This window comes from Vipera berus, assembly GCF_964194415.1.
Source record: "Vipera berus genome assembly, chromosome: 6".
In the NCBI taxonomy this organism is placed as follows: Eukaryota; Metazoa; Chordata; class Lepidosauria; order Squamata; family Viperidae; genus Vipera; species Vipera berus.
The window spans coordinates 20,480,956-20,500,686 of NC_138208.1; positions in this window are offsets into that span (position 1 = coordinate 20,480,956).

The window sequence follows — 19,731 nt, forward strand, 5'->3', positions numbered from 1 at the left end:
GGGAAGAGGGCTTAAAATTAATTCGTTCTTAAAAGAAAGAAATCCAAGAGGGAGTCTTTGGGTTTTTTATATGTAACTCAGTACAGTAAAAGTCACTTGGATGCTACAGTGGTGGCCATCCTAAATGCTACTGTAAAATATGAAGATGAGATGTAATATTCAGGGAGGCACGAGAGATTGGCATGAGGAAACCACAACTAAATTTGGCACCCTCGTGGTTAACTACTCCGGTTAGTGGAGACACACCTTCCACTCCTTGTGTTTGTTCAAATATTTGGCTCTGTAGGCCCTGCATTCTCTCTGTAGCACACTAAAACAATGATTAAGATAGAACATTAAATAGAATAGTTTAACTCACTGCAGTAAAATAACTGATCACACAACTGTATGAAGTGACTTTGAGAAAGCAGACGAAGCTTTCAGCAGATGTAGCTGAATTATCTTTTGGAAAACAGAAAAGAAAAACAATCCCAAGGACATTTTAAACTATGGAGTCCTTGGTGCTCTCTGAACTTAGTTGTTTGCTTATAGATGTTTCACCATCCAACTAGGTAACATCTATAGGTAACATCGTCAGTGTTATGAGTGTGGCGCTTGCTCTCTGTTTATATACACTAGCTTGCCCTGGCAGCTACTGGTGGAGATGTGGTAGTTCCTTGATCAGAGTATTGTGTTCTGCTTGATTGTTTGCCTGGGTGTTGATTGCTAGGGAGGATATGTTCTGGTCTTTTTGTTTCATTCTTAGCTTTCTTATTGTGTCTTTTGCTCAGTGGGTTAGGATGCTGAGCTTGTCGATCAGAAGGTCGGCAGTTTGGCGGGTCGAATCCCGAGTGCCGCGTAACAGAGTGAGCGCCTGTTACTCGTCCCAGCTTCTGCCAACCTAGCAGTTCGAAAGCACGTAAAAAATGCAAGTAGAAAAATAGGGACCACTACGGTGGGAAGGTAACAGCGTTCCGTGTGCCTTTGGCGTCTAGTCATGCCGGCCACATGACCACGGAGACGTCCTTGGACAAGCGCTGGCTCTTTGGCTTTGAAACGGAGATGAGCACCGGCCCCTAGAGTTGGAAACAACTAGCACGCATGTGCGGGTGAACCTTTACCTTTTACCTAAATATACTTTATTTCTCTGTGTCTATTGATGGCTTATTTGTCTAAATGCCAAGCTTCCAGGAATTACCAATGTTTTCCATTTAGTTTGGTTTAGTGTGCTCACAGTTTCCCACCTGAAACTATGGTTGAGCATGTCCATGTATTCATGAGATCAAGGAGTTCAAGAGTATTCTCTGACTGCTAGTTGGTGTTCATGGATGCACTCTGCTAATCTTCTGCTTATCTGTCCTATATAGTTATAGTCCTTACACTGTATATGATTTTTTTCTTCTTGAACTACTAAGTCTTTTGGTTTATTTAAGATCTTTTGGAGGGCTTTAGTTGGTTGGTGTGCTATGGTAATACCGTGTGGTTTTAATAGTCTGTTGATTGTTCCTGAGTTGTTTTTGATACATAGCAGTATCCTTTTCATAGCTTGGGTTGGTTATGCTGTAGTGCACGGGTGTCAAACTCGCAACGTCACGTGACGTATCGTGATGTAGGAGCCTTGGTGGAGCAGTGGGCTAATGCCTCCTTAAGTAACACCAGCTGCCTGCAATTAGTGCAGGTTCGCATCCCACCAGGCTCAAGGTTGACTCAGCCTTCCATCCTTCCGAGGTAGGTAAAATGAGGACCCAGATTGTTGGGGGCAATTAAGCTGACTTTGTAATAATGCCACTTGGGGTGTGTGTGAAAGCCCTAATAAGCAGGCATATACATAGAATGAAGGCTACTGCTAAGCTTGTAAGCCGCCCTGAGTCTTCGGAGAAGGGCGGGATATAAATGGAATTAAAATAAAATAAAATAAAATGTATCATGACTTTTTTGCCATTGCTGGCAATGGGGTGGGCATGGTTTTGTTATGATGCATCCGGCCCATGGGCCGGCAGTTTCACGCCCCTGCTGTAGTGGGTTGAATGGTCAGGCAATTTTGATAAAGTTGCCAGGGTATCCATTTTGTTGAAAGATGTTGTATGGGCGGCCTGTTTCTTTTTTACTGGTGTTCTGGTTTGCTGCATTTCATTTGTGGATATCTGAATAATGTTCTTAGACAGCTCCTCTTGTGAGTTATTACTTTGATAATGGAGCACTTGAATAGTCTGGGTTGTTTTTCAAAAGACTTGCATTTCTAATTTGCCAACATTTCCGTTGCTGATGAGGATATCCAGGAAGAGTCATGTGTTGTTTTTTCCCATTGTGAATTTTATTCCTTTGAAGATTTTGATTGTTTCACTTTGTAATGGAATGTATGAATGGCCTTGAAGAAATAGGAGAAGAGTTGGACAGCGGCCCCCAACCTTTCTGGCTTCACGGACTGCCAACAGTGGCAGTGGGGGGAGGAGGAGATGGTTTTGCACGTGCAACATAATCCTGCGCATGCACAAATGAAACTCCACATGCTTGCCTCTGGACTGGTCCTGGTCTGCAGCTTGGAGTTTGGGGACCCTAGTGAATAGTCAGACAGAAGGTGCAAGAGTTCACAGTCGGTTAACAGTCAGAGAAAGAAACTTGGAAGGACCAGCCCTAATGGATCAAACAGTTACAAGTGGAAGCCAGAAATGTGTACCTTCAGACTTTCAAGATTATGCTAACATAGGTTTACATTAAGTAGAATTTGTTCATCTTGACATGTTTCCTGTCTAGTTTTCCTGTGAGGGCTGGCATCAATCTTGCAAATCTGAAGGCACAAATTTTCTGCTTCTTAACTTTTGACACAGCAAGCCGGATCCTTCCTAATTATTTTCTCTGACTCGTAACTGACTGAGGGCTGCTGCCTTGCTTGTCAGATTGTTTCCTAAGTCTCTTCTCCTCATTCTCCAGGATCATTCATACATTCCATTACACATGTAATGTGACTTCTCTTTTTTATTACGAATGAATCTGTACTTTTGGTTGTATGTTTGGGAATGTTATAGTTTCTAGTCACTTATCTCTTCTGTGAGTCCTGAGAGTGGTTATTTTCACGGTTGCTCCTCTGAAGAGTGTTTCAAGAGTTGATTTTCTGCTCTGGTCTATCTAGTGGAGCTAAAATCCTGCTGAATATAGGGCTAGCCATACTGATACAATGTGATCATCTCTATTTCTTCAAAATTCCCAGACGTGTAGTACGTAGAAAAACAACTTGCCCAGCACAGGGCTGCCTTCTTTTAAAACTATTTTTTACAAAATCATTACCTTGTCTCGTTCAGGATTGGTGGTTTTATTATGGATTTTAACTGTTATTTTTTTATTTTGTATAATACAGTTTACAAGATTCCTTTGGGAGTAATACCAGTATCAAAATAAAATGAACTCACCTCATCATTGTCTTTCTCTTAACAGTAAATGTTTGTAGTTCTGTTTTGCATGGATAAGGCACCTTTTTACACTTTTTATATTGCAACATATTGTTTTCGGGCTATACTTCAGAATTCAATAAAATTCACCTGGGACACATCAATGGCAAATATATAATGTAACCAAGCTATATGAGGCTATTTCAATTTGGAACTAACCTTACTATTGAGCATTAGTAGTTTTTCAATTCTATCCCATGAAATGCCCAGTGCAACTTTAAAAGCTTGCTGACATTAACACTCTCCCATTTGAACCTGTGCCAATGGAAGATGACTTTGCCACTGTTGTATCTTCTGAAAAGTCAGCTCAATTCCTTCCCACCAATTTTGGCACAGGGAGAGAAAGTTATATTACCATTTTTTATTAAAAGGAGGGAAACAAGACCCTGGACTTAACAGCAATCCCAAAGTTATTGTTCCACTGAGTTTAATTCCATAAATAAGATGATACCAGCTCCCAACTCGTTTCTATCACATATACAAAATGAAGATGTACCAGAAAACAATTCCATAGTGAAAATAGGTTGTAAATGGACTGATACTGCAAAAACAAGTAAGGCCTATCTAATAAGGACTGAATCTGGGAGAACCCAGATTTAAACTTTTAACACTTGACAGAATAAATGAAATTTTCCCTGCTTGCAAAAGGCCCAGACCATATCCATCCATCCGTCCATCCATCCATCCTTTATTTTGATCATAGACCATGATAAAATAAAGAATTACAGACATTTCAATCATTCTGGAATTTAGAAGAGATTAAAAACACTCACAACTAGTATTGCTGACATAATATTATACAGTGTATTAAAACCTTAAAATCTTCCTACAAAATTCGTCATACCAAAATTATTAATTAAAACGAAGAGGGCTCTGTAGTTATAAAAAGGATGTACAGATAAAGAATAAAAGGGGGTTTCAGTGAGTTTACTCGTACTGTGTATCCTTGTCTGTTTATGGATCTTAATTGCTGCCAAGTAGGATCCACCAGCATAATAAAATGATCTTCATTTAATAACCATTTATTCAGCAACTGTTCAAATTTGAATGGCACTTATAACTGGTCTTGTTGTAGTGCCTTCATAATCAAGTGATCACAATCCAGGCACTCGGCAACTGGCCTGGATTTCTGACCGTTGCAGTGTCACACAGTTAGATGATTGCAATTTGCCATCTTCCCTGCTGGCTTCCCACAAACAAAGTCAGTGGAGAATCTGGAGAAAGCCAGAAGTCATGATCATCACTTAACCTGTGCAGTCCTTGCTTAAGTGGTAACTGGGGACTTTTGGAACTGCTGTCTCTGACTAGAGCAGTTATCTGACATCATGCATGATGACGGCATCATTTAGTGATGGAAATTCTGATCTCAAATACCATCATTAAGTAAGGACTACCTGTATACAATGAATGGTTCCTCATCTGAGGGGAAAAGAAAAAAAACCTTTCATGAGCTATAAAACAAGTCCAACAAAGGAAGAATAAAAGCTTTTCAACAGAAGTGCTAATATCACCATGTAAAATATCTGGTAGCATCATTTTTGCCATATACCCATGATACTATATTTTTCTTCCAACTCATGAGTGTGAAAGCCTAAATTATCCTGAATTACTGTATTGTGGTACAAAAGTAGCATTTTACTATTATTTATTCATTTATTTATTCTATTTACATGCCACTTCATCCAGAGATTTAGGGCTGCTTACATCTCATACGAGCCTTAAAATATATTGTAAAAATAATAGCAATGGATATTTTCATACAGGTCATTTTAAAACCAATCTCTACAACCAGTGATGGCAAACCTTTTAGAGATCGAGTGCCCCAAACCACCACCACCCCCTGGCCCTCCCCCGCTCCGCCCCCTTGCCCACCCCCGCTCTTCCCTGTCCTGCCTGCCCGCAGGGCCACCCACCGCCTCCATGGCTCGCCACAGCAGATTGCCCAGGGGCCCAGCAGTACCATGGCAGCCACACCCTCCACCCATGCCCCGCAGCATCAACTGTGTGCGATGGAGCATGAGGGCAGAGTCTTGTTCCTGCTGCCTGGCTGCCATGTGCTTGGCTGCGCTACTCCACGTGGCCCGCGCCCAGGGGCAACTCTCCTCGGGGGGGCTGCTGGTGAGGAGGGGGTCATGGGGGAGGCGGGGCTGGGGCGATGGCACACATGCCCACAGAGAGGGCTCTGAGTGCCTCCTTTAGCATGCGTTCCATAGGTTCGCCACCACTGCTCTACACCCTGTATGACAGTTTTTCTCAACCTTAGCAACTTTAAGATGTCTGGACTTCAGCTCCCAGAATTCCCCAGCCAGATTGCTGTACACTCTAATCCAGGCATGTCAAACTTGCGACATCATGTGACATTGCGTGACGTATCGCGACTTTTTCCCCATTGCTGGCAGTAGGGTGGGCACAGTTTTGGCATGACGCATCTGGCCCGTGGGCTAGAAGTTTGACATGCCTGCTCTAACCCTTTCAGGGGTGTCTAAAAAAAAAGTAAATCAAGAGATATCTCTCTCATCAAGCCCTCCTCCCATTTTTATGTGCATCCTGCAGACAACTCCTTTAAGGAAAGGGGAGAGCTTTGATTATGTAGCCACCATCTTGACTTTTTTGACTCTCCTGTCTGTGTATATACTAATCCAGACAACCCTGGGCCTATATGCAGTTGTTAGTATATACAACTGCATATAGGCCCAGATTAAATAAATGCTCCCTTAAAATATATTTTTACTGTTTTATCTGTTTATCTTTTTTTTGCTAGGGGAATTAACATGATATTTAACACAAATGGATACAATTCCCTTATGAACATTTCCAAATTCATTACCTAATGATTATCTGGTTTTCTTTTTTTGTGATGCCTTGTCAAATTTTTTTTATAAGAAACACAAAACTAAAAATAATTTTAGTTAATTTTGCAGGTAAAATTCAGCTAAAATAGTCATACTCAACTCTAAATATGCCACAAAATAAAGAGCCAGCTTCTATTTATTTGAGAATCCTAATCTGTTTGCATAAACTTTGCATTACGGTTGCATATGATTTGTATTAAAGCTAAAAGTAAACATTCAAAGGATGATATTGGCATAGTGATTAAAATAAAATTTAAAAATTGTAAAGGACATTATAGAAAAAAAAGTATTTAAGTAGCCCCCTCTTTTATTTCTGCATTTTTTTCTTTCTTTTTCCTCCTGACTGCTAACTGCAGCTAAAATATTTTTACACTATGCTTTAAATATCTATGATTATTCTAATTTCTATTTAAGTCATTTTAATATTTTTTTTAAAAAAACAGTTTTTCTTCAAAAACTGCATTCTAAATGTCTTAGCTGTTCTTGATCTGTAATATGTTACATACAGTACTATGAATTTGGTTAAACTTCTGTTATGAAGATATGTGGCTTTTTTCTTTGCTGCATATTCTTTAAATTTAGCCTCCCAATCTGTATTGGTTTCTCTTTGCCAGTGCTGTGCCAGATTGATGTTACCTAATCTAGTAATGAATTGTCTGTAAATAAACAGCCAAGACTAGAAAGCACCAAGGACTCCATGGTTCAATCCTGAACGACAGATATTCTTTTCTCCTAGACACTGATTCCTGTCATTGCCAGCGTATAACTTAATATAGACTTTTTACTCTTATGATATTTATTAAAAATCAGTAGAAGATTGACAAGAGAGGGTAAGGCAGGAGTGATGGGAATGTAGCAAGAGCACACATTTTTCTTTTGTTTAACTACTAAAGCTGAATTGCTCCCTAATTGCTAGGGAGACAGTTATAAATTAGATAAGTAAATATGCTTTCCCCTCATGATCTTTCCTAGCAGCAGTTTTCAAAGTTATGTGATGCCAGATGGAGGCAATTGGAGCCAAATGTTTTCCAAAATAAAGGAAAGAACGAATGTACCTAATTCTTGTTTATTCTTCACTTATGTTCGTGGTGGCGAACCTATCTCACACATGCTACAGGTGGCACGCAGAGCCCTCTCTATGGGCACGCGCGCCGTTGCCCCAGTCCTAGGCCTTCAGTCTCGTCCATGAGCAACCTGCATCAAAATCTCCCTGGGCAAGCTGGGATTTATAAATCCTTTTCGCTTTAAGCCTCCGCTGCCATGTGCAAAAAAAAAAAAAAGTTCAATCAATCAATCAATAAATTTCAACTTCTCGTGAGAAAAAAAAAGATCTCACAAAGTTGGAATTGATTGAACTTTATTTTTAGTCCCACACAGTGGCGGAAGAAGTGACGGGGGACCGCGTCAGAGCTGAAAAGAAGGTGCCACGTGGGGTGGGAGGGAAGCGGCAGTGGCAGGGTGTTCCATGCAGGGGGTGGGGGGAAATGGCAGTGGCAGCAGGGCACTCCGTGTGGCAGGTGTGGGGGGGAAATGTGGCAGGGTGCTCCATGTGGGAGGTGGGGGTGAAATGGCAGTGGCAGGGCAATCTGTGCGGTGGGTCGGGGGGAAACAGCAGCAGCAGGGCACTCCATGTGGACGGGGGGGGAGAAATGGCAGTGGCAGGGCACTCCATGCGGGCGATTGGGGAGAAACAGCAGCGGCAGGGCAATCCATGCAAGAAGTGAGGGGGAAGTGGCAGCGGCAGGGCGATCTGTGCAGGGGGTGGGGGGGAACGGCGACAGCAGGGTGCTCCATGCTGGGGGGGAGTGGTGGTTGCATGGTACTCCATGCGGGAGGGAGGAATGGCAGTGGCAGGGCGATCCGTGCGGGCAGTGGGGGGGAAGTGGCAACAGCAGGGCACTCCGTGCGAGGGTGGGGGAAAGTGGCGATTGCATGGTGATCCGTGGGGGGGGGAAACGGCAGCGGCAGGGCGATCTATGCAGGCGGTGGGGAAATGGCAGCGGCAGGGCAATCCATGCGGGGTAGGGGGGGAAACGGCAGTGGCAGGGCAATCTGTGGGGGGGTGGGGGAAGCGGCAGTGGTGATGGAGCACTCCATCAGGGGTGGGGGAAAGTAGTGGCTGGTGGCAAGGCACTTCTCACTGCGTTTTCCCCCCAAACCTTTAAACCCATTTTTAAAACACAAGAGTTGTATGTATCACGGTAAAGCCAACCCGTGGCTGAATGGAATACAATGGCCTCCTTGAACTTACTATCTTACCGCATGTAAGAGCAAAGCCTTTCCCACTAACAATAACTAAGATGGGTGTTCCCCATTTTAAAGTAACCCCACAAAACCCCCACCCTTCCCCCTGAAAACACAACCTGCGTGCCTCCAAAGCTGACACTTAATCAGAAAGTTGCCCAGACCCTGCCCCAAGGTGAGTGGCCGAGGCTTTGCCACACCCGAAGCTTTGGGAGTGGATGAGAGCTGCCTTTTAAACAAAGTCAGGGTGGGGGAGAGGGGGAAATTCTTTGGACTGTAGCTTTTTCCCTCCGTTTTTAATCCCATGGAGATGTTTGGTTATTTTATTAAGCCATTGGTGGTAGTCTTCATAGTGCTGTTAACATGGTCTGTTTAATGATTTTACATGGTTGGCTCCCATCCCTTCACTCCCCCAGTCACTTCTGCTGAGGTACATCTCGGTTTATGTTTATTCATGTTTATCCTGCCTTTATAAATAACTCAACCCAAATACTGTTTCCTTGACCTATTTTTCCCACAGCAACGACAATCCTGTGAGTTGAGTTTGGTTGTGAGGGAGTGACTGACCTAAAGTTCATGCCTAAAGCAGGACTTCAACTTCAAGTGTTTTTTTTTATTATTCCTCTGAACAGATCAGCTTAAAAGAGAACTGTTGATTGTGAGACCATTTTAATCTTTCCATTTAGGATTATTGTAATCTGTGTGAGTTGGAAGTACTGTAGCACTTAACTTCTTCTGTCCTTAGCAACACTGAAATGGCTTTTTGGTTGGAGAGCTGGTCGCCACTAGTCATCTCAGCCCCCTGAAGGGTCTTGCCCTTGGCCCGTGGGTGAAGCGCATTTCCCTCGCACATCTCAGTACCTATTGCGGCCGGCAGCCACTCGTGCAGGTCCGTTAGGCCGCTGCCCAGAGCTGCAGGCCCGCCCAGCATGAAAAAGATGAAGCAATCAGCTAGGAAGCCCCAGTTAGAGGTAGTAGAGCACGCCCAGGGCCAGCAGGCAAAAGGCCACCCTGAGCGGAAAAAGCCGGATCCCCATCGGTGTCATGGATGCCCAGACCCAGCAGAGATGGGGGGAGGCACACACGCCTAGCTGGGACTGGGAGGCCATGGCACCAATGGGGATCCAGCTTTTCCTGCTTGGGGTAGCCTTTGGCTTGCTGGGTGGGCATGCTCTACCACCTCTACTCGAGCTTGCTAGCCAGCCATTTCACCTCCTTTGTGCTGGGCGGGCCAGGTGCTCCAGGCAGCGGTGGTAGTCTAATGCACCTGCATGAGCTGCTGGCAGCAGTGGCCCGAGGAGGGGCTAAGGTGTGTCAGGTGTGCAAGGGAAACAGGCTCTACGTGCTGGCCAAGGGTAAGATCTGTGAGGGGACCAAGGAGATGACCAGCAGCAACCTGCTCTCCAACTGCAAGGAAAAAGAGATGGGATGGATGGAGTAGGGGCCTGATGGTGTCAGGCAGTAGCCGCCCCAGCCCCTGTCTCACCTTGCCTTGCTCCATGGCAATGGCACCCCGACTTGCCTCGCCTGGCCTCACCCCACAGGACGAGCCTCCTGCCCACCGTCCTACCTGCCAGAGACCCCCTGGATCTCCCCCAACCCTGCCCGGCCCCCACAGGCATCCCTCCCCATGAGCAACATCGAGGTGACCACACCCACCCCAGCCACGCCTACCTAGTCTGCATGGCCACTGCAGCTATGCACACCCAATGGCCACGCCCACCTAGTGGGCCATGCCCACCTGGTACCCAGCAATAAATAAGTCAGGTTGGGTTGCAGTTTGGGCACTCGGTCTCTAAAAGGTTCGCCATCACTGTGTAATCATGAGGTTGGTTATTGTACAGCAGCAACTGAAGTTTCTTTCTTAGGAAGTCAACACACATTTCATATAAAAGTCTGTAGATTACAATTCTTTTCCTGGAAAAAAACTTTCTGTATTTCAACTCATTTATTTAGTGCAGGATACATAATCATTCATTTGGTGACTATTCAAAGTTACAATAGCATTGAAAAAAGTGACTTATGACACTTTTTACACATACAACTGTTGCAGAATTCTCCTGGACATGTGATCACCTTTTGCAATCTTGTGACAAGCAACATTAATGGGGAAGCCAAATGTAATTAACAACCATGCTACCAACTTAACAAGAAAGCTTGTAAAATGGGGCAAACTGTCTTGCTTAGTAATGAAAATTTTCGGCTCAAATGTCAAAGACTATCTGCATATACATATACATATTTACAATATAGTAGGTTAGTTTTGACAAGTTAATATATTTCTTACATAACAGATGATGATGCTGTCAATAATAAAGCTTGAATAAAGCGAACTCCATATTTTGCTCTGTATTTGGATCAGGTGACAAAATGGAAATGTTAACCCAACGCCCTCCTAAACTGATGGATGAATGACCTTGTATAGACTAAAACTCATTGTACCTTGGAATAGGGTTCACTGAAGTCAAGAAAACCCATTAACATTGCTTCCAAGTAAATATCTATAGGACGTGGTGCTAGGAATTTTAATGTACTTATCAAAATATTAAAGCCCAAGGAACCTTAAATGGAACAAAGGATGACTGACTTTCTACTATGTGAATCTAAAATTTCGCTTTTACAACCTGCAACTACTGTAGCATTTATTCTTCATTCTCTTCCATCGGCATGGTGAGTGATCAGTTTTGTAAGATACAATAGTATTTTATACGTTAGTGGGCCTATAATGCAGAAGAAACATTACTGATGGATATCTCTGAATGTCACATATTGTCCAGCCAGCCTGGAAGTTGAAAACTAATACATCACAAAAGTATCTGTTTGAGGGATGATGGCCTTGTGTATCAGAAACATGAAGTGATGTTTCAGAACAGACCCTGAATGCTTTTATTCCAATCAGAAAAGTTCTGCCTCGTTTCCAATGTGTGATTTTTCTTTGTTTGGTGCATTTGAGATTATTTTCTTTTCTGCTCAAACCCTCCATTTCCTGGGACCTTCCAGTTTCTTCTAGATTCCAAATAGTAACATGCTGACGTTGCCTGTCCACCCCACCCCCGCCCCTGCAAATGCCTATTTAGCCATTCTTTACAAAATACTGCCTCCAAAGTCCCTTTCTCGGATTTCCCCTTCTGGAGATCAGTTCTGTTATACAAAATAAAACTTTCTTCGCTAGATAAAGTCTGTTTTAACATAACAAAGTTTTGAGGGATATCACTTATAACAAACCTGAACATTTTATCTGACAACGAATCGGGTTTCTTTCCTTTCAGAGCTGAAATTTCAAAGTGGACATTCTCAGAAGTATCTCTTGTTACCTACTAGCTACATGTAATTTTTATTTTTATTTTTTTATCTAATTTATAGAACTCACAAGCAAGTGACTCTGGGAAGCATACAACAAAACTAAAACAATAAATATTTAAAATCATTATCATTATTATTAACATTTGGACACTATAAAAAAACAGTTGAGCCAGAATAATTGATGGAGAGATGTTTATAGTAATAGAGTAACCTTACTAATTCATCTGTCTGCTGGGGTTCCCAGCTGTACTGACATAACCAGATCTTGAGGGTCTTCAGAAGCTTAGAAACAATTTTTATTTTTTTTATTTTAATTCCATTTATATCCCGCCCTTCTCCGAAGACTCAGGGCGGCTTACAAGCTTAGCAGTAGCCTTCATTCTATGTATATAGGCCTATTAGGGCTTTCACACACCCCCAAGCGGCATTATTACAAAGTCAGCTTAATTGCCCCCAACAATCTGGGTCCTCATTTTACCTACCTCGGAAGGATGGAAGGCTGAGTCAACCTTGAGCCTGGTGGGATGCGAACCTGCACTAATTGCAGGCAGCTGGTGTTACTTAAGGAGGCATTAGCCCACTGCTCCACCAAGGCTCAATCAATGAGGCCACCCCCCCTCACCTGTGGAATGGATGAGACTGCAGAATGTGGAAGCCGTAGCAGACAAGGACAAATGTCGCTCCTTAAATAAAGAATCCTTCTCTGAAACTCACCTTCTACTTTATGGTATTCATGCATCTTAAAAGTAGTCACAGTCCTATTTATGGGACCAGCCTATTTGAGGTTCAGTGAAAAAGAGCCCTATATCTTAAGGGACATACCCTCCAAGTCCACTGTGAAATGGAAAAATCATTAGTAAGAAGACCACGTCTCAGAATTGTTATTCATGCTCAACATCTGGAAAACAAACAGATTTCCAAATCTGGTGAGATTTACTGTGTTGCTGTTTGAATTACAATACTTATTTCTTAATCAGCGGCTTGAGGGAGAAGTTAGCAATACAAATGTTATGCAAAGCTCTCTCGCTCTTTTTTTTTTTTTTGGCCAGTGTTACACTTCCTCTTTATTTAGGATATGCACAATTCCACACAAGCCTTCTTGTTTCTAAAACAGAACTGGCAAAATGGAGTCTGTGGACAGAAGTCTATGCAGCCCCAAAGCTTATCCTTGTATCTGTGAATTGACACAGGTGAGACGTAGATCAACTTGCAATTTCATTTCACTACAAATGAAAAACAATACAATTTCAGGATCAGGATAAGCACATCCTGTTTTCATTATAAATTACGTGCCTTGTTATCTTTATTTTGCACAATGTATTCATTTTCCTGAAAGCATAATTTATTTATTTATTTATTTATTTATTTATTTATTTATTTATTTATTTATTTATTAATGGGACTTATATCCCGCCCTATCTCCCGAGGGACTCAGGGCGGCTAACAACAACAAAAATTAAAGGTCTCTGTACAGTAAATTAAAATTAAAAATTGAATAAATTGAAGATTAGAGTTAAAATTGTAAACATAATTAAAATCCCTGTCAGTCCAGGTCAGCCAGGTGGAAAAGGAGTGTTTTGAGGCCGCGGCGAAAGGACTGGAGATCTTGGGCCATTCGAAGCTCAGGGGGGAGCTGGTTCCACAGGGCTGGCGCTCCCACAGAGAAGGCTCTTCCCCTGGGGGTCGCAAGCCGACATTGTCTAGCCGACGGTACCCTGAGGAGGCCTTCTCTGTGTGAGCGTAATTTCCCGTAAACCACCAGAATACCATTTTAAATATTTCTCCTACATTTGAAGCTTATGTTCTAGCTTTTCATTACCTGGTATAATGTTGGCTGGAAATTCTTAAATGAGCCCAAAATGTTTAGAGGATTGGTTGGAAGAAAGCATTTAAGAAGAAGGCTTATTTGCATTTGAACAATTTTTTAAAAACATTCTATGGCATTATCTTCTCGTCACCCAGTCCAAAACATGTAAATTTATGCAGAAAATATAGTGATGACAATTTACAATAGTTTCTATATTAATTTGGAGTCAGTGCCTTGTATTTAGGAAATCTTTTTTTTTTATTGAAAAGTTTTAACATACAATTTTTCTTTAAAAATCCCCCCTCCCCCTCCCTCCTCCCTCCCCCCCTACCCCTACCCCCTCCCCCCCGACTTCCCAGAGCTAAATACAAGGTATATATAAAAAAAAACAATCATAAACAACCATATACTAACAACCATAAACTCTAAAATCCATCACTCTCTAGCTTATATAGGATAAGACAAACCTTAGTAATATTAAATATATATAGAAAAACTAAAATAGAAAAAGAAAAAAAGAAAGAAGACTCATTCAAATGCTACATGAAACTTCTTAACCCTATACTTGTTCTGGATAAACTCAATCCATTTTCTCCATTCCATAATATAACGTTCTTGCGAGTGATCTTTCAAATAGGCCGAAATCTTCGCCATCTCTGCCAGGTCGGAGACCTTTAAAGTCCACTCTTCTATGGTCGGCAGTTCCTCTTTCTTCCAATACTGACCTATCAAAAGTCTTGCTGCCGTAATTAAATTTAACATCAACTTAGTGTCCACAACCGTAGCATCCGTAATTATTCCCAACAAAAAAAGTTGCGGACAAAACTTTATCCTTTGCTTAAAAATCTTCTGCATATTCCACCAAATTTTTATCCAAAAAGCCTTGACCTTTTTACAAGTCCACCATACATGAAAATATGTTGCATCTTCATCTCCACATCTCCAGCATTTTGGCTGATAATTCGGATACATACTTGCAAGCTTTTTAGGATCTAAATGCCATCTATAAAACATTTTATAAAAGTTCTCTCTTAAGTTTTGAGCTTGTGTAAATTTTACGTTCCTCACCCAAATCTTTTCCCACGTGTCCATTGTGATAACTTCCTGGATGTTTTGGGCCCATTTTATCATACAATCCTTAACAAGTTCTGTTTCTGAATCAATCTCTATCAATGCAAGGTATATCCGTTTAATATGTGCTGGTCCCTGATTTCTAATTTGCTTCATCAAATTTTCATCAGTCATTGTAAAACCATTTTTCTGATCTTCTTTCCACCTGGCCCGTAGCTGAGTATATTGAAACCAATTTTGAACAATCTTCTCGTCTCGCAAGAGACTATATGGCTTCAAACACCAAACATTTCTTTCCAAGCTTAAAATCTCCTAAGGACTATCTTTTTTAGGCCGTGCTCCTCCCACTGCTTGGCTGTAAGTACGTTGTGGAAGTTCCATAGACTTCTGCTGGTCTTGTTCTTTTATTTTTTTGATCGTTTTAAAGCAGCACGCGTCACCCTCTGCTCTCTAGGATCATCCAAAGAAGTTGTAGCTTGATCTCCTCCAGCACCGTTCTCCTCTGTCTGTCCATCTTCAGCCTCTTGATGTTCTCCTTCTCCAGATCCCTTTGCAGCTTCCAGAAGTGATAATGGGGTTGCTTTTAAAACGTTATTGTAAAAATCACGCGCCTGCATCACAGTAACCAGACGGTACCTTTTACCTTCATGCATCACCATCAACCCAACTGGAATCTCCCATCTGAACCTTATATCTCGTTGCTTGAGCTCTTGCACAAGAAATGTAAAATCCTTCCTTCTCCTTAAAATCTTTGGAGGAATTTCTTTTAGAACCAAAACTTCTTGATCAGCAATCACAACTTTAGAATCATAGGCAGCTTGTATAACTTCATCTCTAATTTCCCTCTTAGCAAAATAAACCACCACATCTCTAGGCAGCTTTCTCTGTCTAGCAATCCATGAATTCACACGAAACACTTTATCCATGCCTCCCTTTATTTCAGATGCTGGCTGATTCAATACAACTTCCAGAGCCTCAGAAATCAGCTGCTTTAGATCTTCCTTAATATTCTCTTTTAAGCCTCTGATTCTAACAGCAAACTGCATCTGGTAATATTGAGCAAGACTCAATTCTCTGTCCATTTTATCTCTTAAATCTTCATTCTCCAATACTTTTGCTTCTAATATGGCATTCTTTTGAGTCAAATCTTCCACTTTTTCATCCAGATCTTCCACACATTCAGCCACTTTATGCACTGAAGACAAAATGTCTACCTTCATCACACTGAACTTCTGTTCCATCCTCTCTTCCATTCTCTCCTCCAATTTCTCCAATTTCTCCTCCATCTGTGCAAATTTATCACCCATTGATTCCAGAATTACCTGGGCATGTTTTTCAAGAGCATCTTGTAAATCCTTCGGTGTCAATACATCAGGAGGATGCAACGCCTGCAATGATGATTGTTGCACCGGAGAATTTCCAGCACTCCGAAGAGTTTTTGGGGGAGGTTTAGCCGCCATCTTTTACTTTCACTTGTGACGCACTTTCACTTTAAGTTTAGAAAATCCATCAAGCTCGAGAGTAAAATATAATAATCCTCTTCACCTTTTCCTCTTGTACCGCTCTGCCTGCTCCTTTTATTCCATAGTCCTTCCTTCAGGCAGGGGTGGTCGCAAACGCCTGGCTCTGCTCCAAGAAATCCGGAGCAGAGACGCTGACCAGCTGGGAGCGACCCAGGCTACGGGGGAGTTCGATCCTTCAGCTGCCCAAGCTACAAGCTCAGGCAGCCCCGGAGAACTCGACCCCTACCTGGGGCCTCACCCCCTCCTCTTCTCCCGAGGAGGGGGCTTCGAATTCACCCGAACAGCTGATCGGCGCTGTTTCGGGTGAAAATTACTCAGCTGAGCCGCGGGCAGCCCGGGAAGGCTGTCTCCGGCGCCGCGCAGCCACCGGAAGTCCCCGAAAGTATTTAGGAAATCTTGTACTGGATGGGGATTCTTAGTTAGGATCAAAGATTAATGTAGTAATTCTTTTTTTTTTTTTTTTTTTTTTATTGAAAAGTTTTAAAAATACAGTTTTCCTTTAAAAAGCCCCCTTCCCCCTCCCTACCTCCCCTCCCTACCTCCCCCCTTCCCCCCCTCCCCCCCTCCCTCCTCCCCCCCCACCTCCCCCTAACCCCCCTCCCCCCCCCGGACTTCCCAGAGCTAAATACAAGGTATATATATATAAAAAGGCAATCATAAACAACCATATACTAACAACTATAAATTCTAAAATCCATCACTCTCTAACTTATATAGGATCAAACAAAACTTAGCATTATTAAATATATATAGAAGACAAAATAAAAAAAGAAAAAAGAAAACGAAAGAAGACTTATTCAAATGCTAGATAAAACTTCTTGACCCTATACTTATTCTGGATAAACTCAATCCATTTTCTCCATTCCATAATATAATGTTCTTGCGAGTAATCTTTCAAATAGGCCGAAATCTTCGCCATCTCTGCCAAGTCGGAAACCTTTAAAATCCACTCTTGTATAGTCGGCAGTTCCTCTTTCTTCCAATATTGACCTATCAAAAGTCTTGCTGCCGTAACTAAATTCAGCATCAACTTAGAGTCCACAACTGTAGCGTCAACAATTATTCCCAACAAAAAAAATTGCGGACAAAACTTTATCCTCCGTTTAAAAATCTTCTGCATATTCCACCAGACTTTTATCCAAAAAGCCTTGACCTTTTTACATGTCCACCATATGTGAAAATATGTTGCCTCTTCATCACCACACCTCCAACATTTAGGCTGATAATTCGGATACATACTTGCAAGCTTTTTAGGATCTAGATGCCATCTATAAAACATTTTGTAAAAGTTCTCTCTTAAACTTTGAGCTTGAGTGAATTTTACATTCCTCACCCAGATCTTTTCCCACGTGTCCATTGTAATAACTTCCTGAATGTTTTGGGCCCATTTTATCATACAATCCTTAACAAGCTCTGTTTCTGAATCGATCTCTATCAATGCAAGATATATCCGTTTAATATGTGCTGGTCCTTGATTTCTAATTTGCTTTATCAAATTTTCATCAGTCGTTGCAAATCCATTTTTTTGGTCTTCTTTCCACCTGGCCTGTAACTGAATATATTGAAACCAAGTCTGAACAACCTTCTCTTCTCGCAAGAAACTATATGATTTCAAGCACCAAATATTCCTTTCCAAACTTAAAATTTCCTTGTAAGTAGTCTCATCATGTTTGAAACCAGCATGTATATTTTCTATTGCGTGTTTTGGGATTGCCCACAATGGTATCTTGCTGCTTAATTTATGTCTATACTTCTTCCAAACTCTCAGCAATGCCTGTCTTAAAATATGCATCCTAAACACAGTATCTACCTTCTTATCATACAACAAATATGCATGCCAGCCAAACAACAGATCATGGCCCTCAAGATTTAATAACCTCGATTGTGTCAAATTAATCCAATCACTTATTCCTACTAGTGCAGCAGCTTCATAATATAATTTAAAATTAGGCATTTTAAGGCCACCTCTCTCACGAGTATCCTGCATAATCTTAAGTTTAACTCGTGGCTTTTTCCCTGCCCACACAAATTTATTGATACCACGCTGCCATTCCTCCAAGTTAGAATCTTTCTTAAGAATCGGTATCATTTGAAATAAGAATAAAAATTTGGGCAGGACATTCATTTTCACTGCTGCGATCCGTCCCAACAAAGACAATTGCAATTTTTCCCAACTCTCCAGTTCTTTTTGAATTTTCCCCCATAACTTTTCATAATTATTTTTATATAGCTTTGTATTAGAGGGCGACAAAATCACCCCCAAATATTTAACCCTTTTAACAATCTCAAATCCAGTTAATCCTTCTAAGAGAGCCTTCTGCGAAACTGTCATATTTCTAGCCAAAATTTTAGTTTTCTGTATATTTACTTTAAATCCAGAAACCTTCCCATATTGTGTTATTATCTCCATCAGGTCCACAACAGAGTTCTCTGGCTGGGTCACTGTAACAACCAGATCATCTGCAAATGCTCTCAATCTGTAATCCTGATCTCCAACTTGTATCCCCTTAATTTTTTCCGAATTCCGAATCTTAACCAATAGTATCTCTAATGTTAATATAAATAACAAGGGCGATAGCGGACAGCCTTGCCTTGTGCCCTTCTCAATATTACATACTGTTGTCAAACTATTGTTAACTATAATTCGGGCAGTTTGTTTTTGGTATAATGCCCTAATCGGTTGTAAAAATTTTTCCCCAAAATCCATTTTGTCTAAAACTTTCAACAAAAATTGCCAGTTCAATTGATCAAAAGCCTTTTCAGCATCTAAAAAGATTAGCGCAGCAGAGATCTGGTTGTGCCTTTCCAAAAACTCTAACACATCAACTATATGATTAATGTAGTAATTCTTAATCTAGTTAAGAGTTTTCCACACGCCAGTTCAAAAGACACTACTAATGATATGTGAGAAGGTGTTTGAGAGTTGGGGCAAAGGTCAGGTAAGAGATAGCATAGCATGCAGTTGCATAATGGACAAAGAAGGAGACTTAGAAGGGATCCAGACTAGCATCTCAGGCTGTTAAGAAGAGTCTGTATTTAAGACTTGTAATATTCTGTTAATATAGCCTTATACTAAATAGAATGAGGTCTTCTAGTCATCTTTCCTGTATGGTTGGCCTGGAAGGCTGACATACAGCTGGGGAAAGGAATAAACATGTAATAAGTTTATGCTTTTGTGAAAGATAAAATTGTTTCCTCTGTTACTGTGTATATTTTCTGGAAACTTGGCCAAATCAGGAGGTGAGAGAAGAGCCCTTGCAGGGGCGGGCCGAGGAGTTTAGTCATCATCTGATGGACAAAATCGCTCAGATCCGGGCTGGTTTGGACTCTAACTGGGCAGAGTCGGATGTGGAGGAATCGGACGGTCTTGAGCATGTTATCTGGACTGAGTTCGATCCTGTTTCCCCTTATGATGTGGACAGGATTATGGGGAGGCTGAGTTCCACCACCTGTTTATTGGACCCTTGTCCCTCTTGGCTGATTTATGTGGCTCGGGAGGAGACACG